Genomic DNA, 10579 nt, shown 5'->3' with positions numbered 1-10579 from the left:
AAAATAAATTTGCAAGAAAGAGTTCTCTCGAAAATTTAGGAAATAATATTTTTAAATATGTATGTTTAACGAATAGTTTAGTAAAAAAAAACAATCAAAGTTGAAAAGCTAAAAAAATCAAATCAAATCAATCAAAATTTGGAAAGGAGAAACTCCTGAAATTGTGGCAGTATACGAAGTATGAAACTGTGTTGAATGTTCTTATATAACAGTTCTTTTGAAGGTTGGTACACGTATCTTTTTAGTACTTGCGACTATCGATATTGGGATGTCATTTCAGGTTTATTCGTATTCACGTCATCCAATTATGTCTCTAACATTACCCTTTCTTTTACAGAATGTCTACAGACTCCTGAAACTCACCCGTTTTCTCTCGTTGGTTTTTTCCGTTTGCTCATCGAGTCTACTATCAATTATTAGATTATATTTGACAAACTTGGCCTGGCATCACTGAACTCTGAATAACAGTTGATTTGTTCCCAGTGTGTGCTATATCGGTGGGTTTAATTAACTAGATTAATTATTCATTCACTGTTCACATTTATTCGACATAACAACAACAATATTTAGATTCATCAAATAACTAACATATTCCATAGTTTAAAAATTACACGATATTTTCCATTTTGTCAGAGCAATGAAGAGGCTGATCACTTCCACTGAACATCGAAGTTTGTCAATCAGTTACAGTTCCTTTCTTCTGGCATGATTCAAAAATGAAAAAATACTAGGGGGTAAGGGCTCCCTATTTCATCGCATTTGTAAGGACGTTACCTTAAAAACCTGATTAAGCCACTAAAATCACTATGATTTTTTCATATTTCTGCTTAATTCGCCTTGCTCCACATTGGGAATTGATTCACATTACTTGGAAATTAAAATAATATTCAAAAAATTAGCTAAAAAACTTCTGATATGTTCACTACTGTGCTCCTAATTTCATCTCAAAGGTTTCAGATTTATCCTATCGTTGGTCCTTTATTCGTCCCATAAATTAGCAATGGCGACAGCAATCACAACCAAAATATTGCATTATTACACTCTCAGGTTCAAAATGTCAGAATTTTTCTTGAAAAGTGCCTAATACCAACTATGAGACAACACACGATATTTTTAGAAACAGTTTGGAATCATTTCGATGTTTAAAATTTTTTGGATCGTTTCCGTTACCTTTCGTTTTAAATTTAAAATTTTACTGCGCAGTTAAATTGGAAAACTAAAAAAAAAACAAAAAAAAAGAATTGTTACTATTTAGGCATTAGCCCTTCTAAAAACAAAATGCAGAACCAGATATGCCATCTATACAGATTTATCTGTATTGTATAGATTTCAGCGTTCGCATACTGATTTGAATCAGAGTACAGATTTTATACAGATTTTTTAAATTTAATAAGATTGGGTCAAACGACGCCATTCAACTATAGCTTGAATTCTTTAAATTTCATATTTAAATATCTCAAGAATGGCCACTGATGAAATAGAATGATATTGGTTTAAAAATACAATTAGTACACTGGCCACGAATGCGTTCTTCATTCGGAAATTTATTACTCTTTCAGTATAGACTAATCGTTCACGGATGATTGCATTCAAATCCAGTGACAACACGCAATGTATGCAGTGCAATTGTAAACCACGTCCAGTAATATATTGCTAGGGAGTAGTAAAGTAATCAACTTATACTCAAAATCAATCAAATTAACTGCAGCCCATTGCCTGTACAGATGAATTCAATTCTTTCGAGATATATTGGAACAGTGTCTCCACCACAACCAATTCTCGCACTTGTCACAACAGTGACGAATTGATAACCTATCGCTCTTAAGCACAATGTGTTTGGAAACACAAATTCGATTGGATTAGAATCAAGTTGGCTAACAGACAGTGCTGCCGTAGGACTGATTGCAGTGCTGCCGTAGGACTGATTGCAATGGGAGGTAACAACAGTACCCAGAACTGGCAACAATTTTCGATCTACCAAATAATGAGATATCTCAATCTTTAGCTACGCTCATCGTCAGATGCTAACATGTGTGTGGCGGGTGCTACTCGCATCACAACGCACACATAGCACATTTACGATAACACTTACGGCATAAAACCGAACAAATTGTGGGGCAGTTATAGGCCGTATCGACGGGGTGGTGAGTGGAACACAATACGTGATTATATAAATCTATCGGTCTATCTAGAAAGCAATTTCAATTGGAATCAAATATATACTTTGGCATGTGATGCATTTACTCCCCCTCAATGAGGACAGATAATCATTGATTAAATCTACTCTTGATAATCTTTGAACGGAATGCTGAGATCAGAAAATGTTTTCATGGAAAGTAATAGCGAACTAATATTACTGCAAAAATTATGACTAATAGGCTTATCAGAACCAAGTGGTGTTCCATCGCTGACTAGTGCTCATCGCAACACTGGTATCATCGATTCGTTTGTTTATTTTCCCATGGCTTGACTCATGAATGCCAACTGTCGAACCGCTTATAAGCGTACACAAACTACGTAGAAGGGATACCCGTCTAATATTGCAAAACAGTCTAACGATTCGTAGATATCCTTAAACAAAATACAACTGACAAACGCATTTGAGCCACTTCCTGGGTCACTTGATATTCAAAACTGACGACCAGGTTCGCCCTATCTAACGCCGTCCGACTTCTATTTGTGGAAATTATCGATAAACTAACTAAATTCGATTCAACTAAATCGGATATGAGTAGGACAAAGTTTAGAAATGTTCAATCTTGGAAAATTGCCTAAGGAGGTTAGAAGAGTTTGGAGTACTTGAAATTTCCGAAATCGATTTTGTCTTCGAATTGCATAAAATATCTAGATCTTGGATTATTTCTAAAAAAAATTCAATTCTAAATTTCATGCACACCAGATCTCGACGTCTCTTACAATTCTAAGACATTTGCCATTTAAACTTTTTTTTTTGATTTTGGGAATTTCATGTGAAATGGAATTCATCCAGTGGTGATTCATTTCGCCTGATTGAAAAGATCGAGAAACATTTGATTTCAAATGGACGAATTAAAAAGGATCAGAAATCCATATGGAAAAACGCTTGAGTTAAGCGGGGAGGCGTGAGGATCGAAATTTGTTTAAAACGTTTTTCACGGAAGAAGCAACTTGTAGGACGTTGGTTCAAGTAAAGCGTGCCTAGTTGGGAAACAATACCAGTTCACCGTCAAAAAAAAAACTGCGGTAAAAGTGAATGTTTGGAAAAGTTTGTTCAGAGATGGGTTTCCTGGAGCTCTTCGCGTAGAACTTGAATGCAGCAAAAATTCCCAAAATTTACTAAGGAAGCCGTGTGAAGTTATGGAATTCGGTTCTTGAAAAAGAACAATGACCCGGACTAGATTTTGTCACAGACCGCTCATCCAATTTTCACAAACTTAGGTCGAAAAGAAAGTTATACGGATACGTCTTCCAGTTCAGGAATTACAGGCTGAATATTTCATATTCAGAAGCAAGTCGTATAATTCTTCAATTGAACAGGTTTGGCTAGTTGATGACTAAAAACACTGTTTTTGGACATACCGGATCATCTTTCCCGATTGCGGAAGTACCGAAAAAAGTGATCGTGTACTCCAAGCCGGAAATCACTTCAGTTTCTCAGAAATGGCTGGACCAATTTTCACAAATTTAAGATTCAAATTAAAGGTACTATGTTCCCATAAGCAATGAAAGGTACTATGTCTCCATAAGTAAGTGTATAATTTTGTCTGGATCCGATTTACGGAATCATTGTGTGTTTATGAAATTGCAACACGTCATTTAGAGCGAAATGCAGAAAACATTCTTCTAAACTCAGCTCAAAATTATTTCAATCATGGTCAAACGTACCGGTTCCAAGTTCCTGAATTAAATTCTGAAACTGAATTCTGGTTCAGAAGTCAGTTCTATAACTTAGATTCAGTGTTCAGATTTAACATTTAGCTCCAGAATTCTGATCTAAAATTCATATTCTGAATTTTGTTCGTGAATTCTGAAGTTGAAATCATAAATGAGAATTCAGGATTCGAATCCCGAACATAAATTAAGCATCTAAATTCAGCTATAAAATCTAGTCGAGAAACCAGCCTTATAATACAGAATTAGGATTCAGTTCCAGAGTCATAGTTTTAATTTCTGAACCTGTAATCTGGAAGAAAATTCTGAAACTAAATTTTAAACCTGAAATGATGTTCAGAGTTCAGGTTCTGAATTATGTTTTTGAATATAATCCAAAATGCAGCTCCCGAATCCAGATCCAGTATTCAGAAACTGAGTGCGAATACTGATAATCTGTTGATGCTGCTGCTGGTTGAATGCGACTGCTCGCCAGGGACTGTTCATAAACCACGTAGACCAATCTAGTACTTTTTAACACTTCCCTCCGATTTTTCAGACTTTTCAAATACATGCGAAAGAGAGCTCGACCTGAGCTTTTGAGGTTTTATATCACGCTGCTTGTGGAAGGTTCATCCAGTTCCGTCAAAAGTACTAAAAGAAATTATCGATTATCGATCATGGTTTACCTTTTATGCACGTACAGTTGAACATCGGAACTGATATGAGCCTGATTACCTCAAAACCGTCGTCGAGGGTACGAGAAACGTAAGCAGTGATTAGTTTCCCTCATGGTTTCCAAAAAATTGAGAAAACTTAATTTTTGAGTTATTCATGGTTATCTCACATTGTTAAAAAATGTATCATAAGTTGCTGATTAAATTTATAACAGCATGGAGAAAAAAAAATGTTCTTGCATTTATTACAATTCGAGATATTCCATTCCTCCACAGGGCGAATTTTGAAAAGGCGCTACATAGTAAAGTCACGTCAAAAAATTTTCAAAAATGCACCCGATTTTACTTAGAAACCGATGGACCAATTACATTAAAATGAAAAGTATGCTTTTCTCATAAATTGATGCAAAATTTTGTCCGAGTTCGGGTTCCGGTACAGGGCGGAGTGTGTATTAAATTGCAACCCGTCATTTAGAGCGATAATGCAAAAACGTACTTTTTTCTGAATGAGGCTCATAACTACTTCAATTTCAAGGCGACTAATTCAACTTTCATAAACTTAGACAAAAACTATTGACTTTCGTTTCGGACCCGACTCCCGCACGGAACGCCCGAAATTAGCTCTGCGCCTAATTCGTATTACTGTTTTTGAATTAGTTGATTTTAACAACAAAATTTCCAAAATAACTATAAAATTAGTTAAAATTTAGAATTTACTGTGCTGAAAAAAACTCTTATTTTTAGAGAATGTGTTTAGTTGGCGAATATTCTGGACACAAACCAGTAATATTTCAATCCAACACGAAATTCTCATTGACAACTAATTTTTTTTTTTTTTCCCTTTATGGGCTGCTCTGGCCGAGGGGGGTGGTTACAACGATCCACACTTTCCATACCAGACGAACTAGGCTATGGTGCCCAAATGAACACTAGTAACGAAGGAGGAAATCCTCCAGCATGTAACCCAAGCGACAGATTCCTTTGCGGCTATCAATTTGCAACGAAAGATACGAGTATCTTCTATTGCAAGTTCGCCAGAGAATTTGTCACTTGAGCAGGAAGTGTGTGCTTCACCCTGTAACCAGTCAATCATTGAGTCGTGCGTCTCTGTCGTATTCGTATTTTGTCCTCTTACCAGCTGCTTCTGTGTCTTAAATGTCCTCGTCGATGAAACTTTGCAAATTTCGCATTGTATCCGCTTCGGTCTTGTCCCTGCTTTCCTAAATAGTCTTATATGTCTGAAGCGGTACAAACGATTATTACTTTAAAGTTCCTAAACAGATGTAGATATGTTTGATCTACTAACACTATCCATTCTAATCTGCTCTGATTAATTCTATCTTTGTCGAAGTTACGTTACATTTCCTTTTCCCCATTGCATCGCTTTTTTATTATGCCGGAGAAACCTGTTAATATCTCAATGTGATAATTTATCAAGAATAAAGAAATAAATATTTATAATATTACAATAACAACAACAATAATAATAATGATAATAATAAAAGTAATAATAAAAATAGAAATATTGTGACTTACCAAAAGTTAATATGTCATCAAAAGATTTATTACAATAACATACCAATGTTTCGTCGTTTCACTGGGGCTCTTGATTTGTTTTCAATTTCCTTTTGGTATTCCTGTAGCATCCTAGTATATCCATATCGTTTTTGTCTATAATCTTTTATTTTGATATTTTCTCGTTATAAGAATAAAAGAAAATTAGGTGTTAGTAAGCTTGTTAAATTATATAATGTAAGGATGCGCATTTAACACTAGATTGCCCAGGAAAGTCACAGTATGTAAACAATGGAAGGACCGCGTGAAATTCTGTGAACTTTTTTAATTCTTTATTTACCGATATATGCACTTAGGAATACTGCACTAGCTTTTATTTATTCTGTCACAGTTTATATTATTGACTTTCTCTCTTTCCATCATTCTGACTGCCTTTGAGCAGTCTAGGTCTAAACTAAGTGTTGGGCCTTCTAGTGTTGAGCACGCATCCAGGAAACAAGAACTACATGTATTTCGTGAAGAAATACTAGGTGTGATTGGATGAAATGGTCCACGTGAACCGCTCTCTTCCAGTAACACACATCTCACACTCTTAGTTAGAAGGTGACATCTGTGTCCAAGTTTGAGAAATCTAAGTACATTCAAACCTTTCCCGATATGAGAGTGTATTCACACTTGATTAATCAGTTTCGTCATCATTGCAATTTGTAAACATTACCGATACCGAGCCGGATCGGAAAGGTTTGAAAGTTCTTAAACGGTTCATAGGATATCAATTTACTCCTATTCCTGATAACAATAGTCCTCCTTTTAGAATTAAATTCACCAAGCTCAGGACGAATATGATATATTAATATTCATCCCAACTGGATCAAAATAATTCAAATTGGTGACCAATTCCAGGCATAAGAATGCTCGAAACCACCTAATGACCTATTGTCAATTTCAAGCATTATTAGTCCTGTCCACTCCGTGATCGATTCAGACAACACAATAATTTTCATCTTTTAAATTTATAAGCTAACGATCGATCTCGGTATGGTCAGACTTTGTAAATACGCGAAGTGTAAATTGACTCCCACCCCCATCCACCAAGCGGGGGTACGCACCCTGTAGCTCATCATCCAAAGCCTAGGGAAATTCTCATTGACAACTAATTTCGTTATTAAAATCAGAAACTTTGATTCTATTTATCTATCACCGTCATTACTGAAGGACAGCAGTGTCAAAGCAAAACAATCCATTCAAAAGCTAAAAGGGACAGTCTTGTTGAAACTGCTCGCAAATTGTTTAGATGTTTTTCGCATGTGTTACGATATATCCCTATATAAATTTCTAAACCGATATGTAAAAATGACGTAAACTGTTAGTGGAAAGTGTATTTATTCAGAATTTGTGCGCAGTTGAAGCGATTGTGGGTAATAATGTTTTTACGCGAAACAGTGAAGTGAGTTTCGAATGTTGCACTCTAATTGTACACGTCAAATGATGTTTTTTTGTATCTTCTCATTCCGGGCTACGCCTTCCGGTGTACTACTTGTATTCGGTTTTTGTTTTCCGAGTGCTCAAAGTTTTCAGTGAAAATGAAGAAAACAGTGATTTAGAAGAAAAAAATTCAAAAAGATGTTTATGTTTCGTTTATGTCTTTTTCTCCAATACAACATCGTATTTATACCTGCCAATATAGAAAAGACAACCGCGTCAGAAATTTTTTCGGCAGTACTGTGCCATCTAGTGGCTAGTAGTAATTACGGTGTTACCGCTTCAGTGACAGGGCGCCACATAGCTGCAGATTGCAGAAGCCAATTCAACCATTCATATTGGTTGAAAACAACATTTTATTTCTTTAATTCAACTAAAAAATTAGTTGAATGGAAATGAAATGTGCCTTAGCTAAGAAATGACAGTACGTTTAATTTGTGAATTCAACTAAAAAAAATAGTCATTTCAACAAATATTTTATTATTATTAAGGGAATGAGAATAAAAAATCTAAATTAGCTAAAGTAAGATTTTTTTAGTTGTCTCAAAAAATAACTAACTAAAATCAGCAAATCAACTAAATTTTTCGCGAAAATGCTGATTTCGGTCGTTCCGTGCGGTTCCAAAACCACAAAAACGAAGAATTCTTCTAAACTTGACTCAGAACAGTTTATACATTGACAGGGCTATGTTAGTTTATGCCCAAACCAAACTTTCTTGTTCTTATTAATAAAAATCTCTTAGTAATATTTATGAAAACTTAAGTTATATGAGAATAACATCACTACATCACTACGAATTTTGCTCGTTTCTTTTCATTTTCTAAGCATTTCATTTTTGCCGTGGGTGCAACATGATCACGATTGGACACCTTTCCGAGCATTTCGGATGGTTCTCGCTGAGAATGAAAATTCACTGAATTAGTCTCATACCTTTGTCTACTGGCATGAAACTAAATCCTGCCAAAAAAGTTTGTTAGGACATGACTATTTCAGTATGATGGCCTTTTCTTGTTACTTGCATCCTGCTTAAACAAATGGAAAAAAAGTTTGCTACTTCAACACTCGCAATGAGAAAAATCGCAAATCAATCCAGCTCATCTGTTTTTTTTTAACTATAACCATTACTACAGTCTCTTGCGTAATCCTATTGATACTAATAGCATACTGAAGCTCCGGCCCAACCATGCCAACATTGGATCTCGGCACGAACGAGAGAACGACTGAACCCCTATCATACTCACAGACCTAGCTGACTGATATGAAAGCACACGGTCGTACATGAGTCACGACTGAGCGCGTCTCGAGTTTTTGAACTTGACCGAACGGCTGTCTCTAAACATTGACTGGGCTGGTTACATGGCACGTACCTACGTACAGGCGCACAGCATAGCAGGGCCCCGCTTTACAAAACAGCCATTCATAGCAATGTAGAATGTTTAGTTTCATATTTCGTAAGCGGCTCCTACAATTCAACACAATGAACTTTGCTTACTTTCAGCGAAGATCGCACGGCGAATCGAGTGACGATTTGTTTTTGTTCGTCGAGCGGTAAAATGTCAGCTTAATCAAATTGCACAGAATTGATTACCCTAATGTGGGATATTCAAGTACGACGTACAAAGAAATAGTGAGGCTTTTGTTTTTGCTGGAAGCTTGTACCCCTGAATCTATTCGGTTCAATGTCAACGTAGGTTTAACATCAAATTTGTCAAAATCGTATTACATTTCATTCATAGGAGAACAAAATTCGAAAGAACACGTTGTCAGCAGATACGGCAGAGGGGCTAATCGGAACGAGATCCGATAAAAATTGACTCTGCTCTATAGCAAAGACTGCCGTGGCAACCAACGACGATGACGGAATACCTCCGGTGTGGTTTGGGTTGACCTCGTTCCGGTCGATCGGTTCCCGTTTACGGCTGCCGATTTTTTTCCAAGGCTTACTACTGATAGATTTAGATTTGCATGCTTTTTGTGTTGTGTATTTCCGTACACGGTTACCTAATACGACATCCTACACGCAGTGTTTTGCGATCATCGGTGATAATCGGTTCGAAACCGTATACTAGGAGAGACAGGGAGGTAGAGAATCAATTTCAAGTCCGGCCGTTGTGCACCGATGCTTGTGAATAACTCATAGCCTTCCACATTTTTTGTACTGAATCTCGCTAGAACATTAGTCATCCACCCGACGTCAACCAAACACACTTTAATATCGGCTACTAAACATCTTCAATATTATTGCGCATTCGACGTTTCAACGAACAGTAGAAAACAAGTACGGCCTGCATTTAGAGATTGTAGTTGGTAGTGCAATAAAATGCTATGACTGTATAGAAGTATCATGAGCGGATTTGTAATGGTTGAAAATATTTACGACTTAAATTATATCATTTAGAATGGAAGCTAGCAAACTGTTAGACCGAATAAGCTCGGAATCAGAAAACGTGAATGAAAAAAGCTAGACAATATTTTCCTCAGTATAAATTACCAAGAATTTATAAGCAGCATGCTCTTGAAACAGATTTATATGAGTGTATATTTATAGCTATGCTTAATAAAAGCAGTTCTCATCAATATAAACGCACTGTTAACATAATCAATAATTTGTTGGTGTCATTAAAGTTATGATTTTCCATATTTGCAAAAAGATTACTGACAACATACGCCTCTATAATAATTTCAACTTTAACATTCATCGTGGGCGTTGAAAAGTGAAAGTATTGGTGAAAGAAATCCATTGTGGAACTGAACCTTAAACTTTTCAAGTTGAATCTTAGAGTACATTGCTAACAATCAACAATTTTACCTCAGTCGGTGTTGAACAGTCGTTCACATCGCACGCGAATAGGTCGTGACTCCTGGAAATTTTTTCTGGCTACCTAGAGTTTAATTGATTCAAGGCTTCAGTCTTTTACAATGCTACCTGAACCACTAACAGTCTTTTTGAAGACTAACAATTAGTCAGCCTTTCTTGAGGCTGTACAAATAGTGATATTCTAATATAATCAGCCTTTTTCAAGACTAAGAAATTAATCAGCCTTTTTTTAAGGCC

At 36.0% G+C, this 10579-nt stretch overlaps 1 protein-coding gene across 5 annotated transcripts in view; it reads right to left on the bottom strand.

The window, feature by feature from the left end:
* Positions 1 to 10579, bottom strand: part of LOC131438801 (OTU domain-containing protein 7B-like) — a 51059-nt gene that overhangs the window by 27161 nt on the left and 13319 nt on the right. Inside the window, exon 1 of one of the 5 annotated variants that reach the window (XM_058609087.1) lies at positions 364 to 489. The exons of the other annotated variants lie outside the window; for them this stretch is intronic. The gene's annotated coding sequence lies outside the window, so the exon portion shown is untranslated. Of the gene's footprint in view, positions 1 to 363; positions 490 to 10579 lie in introns of those variants that run through there. 5 annotated transcript variants of the gene reach the window in all.

Source organism: Malaya genurostris, chromosome 3 (assembly GCF_030247185.1).
Source record: "Malaya genurostris strain Urasoe2022 chromosome 3, Malgen_1.1, whole genome shotgun sequence".
In the NCBI taxonomy this organism is placed as follows: Eukaryota; Metazoa; Arthropoda; class Insecta; order Diptera; family Culicidae; genus Malaya; species Malaya genurostris.
This window is presented reverse-complemented; position numbering and strand designations above follow the sequence as displayed.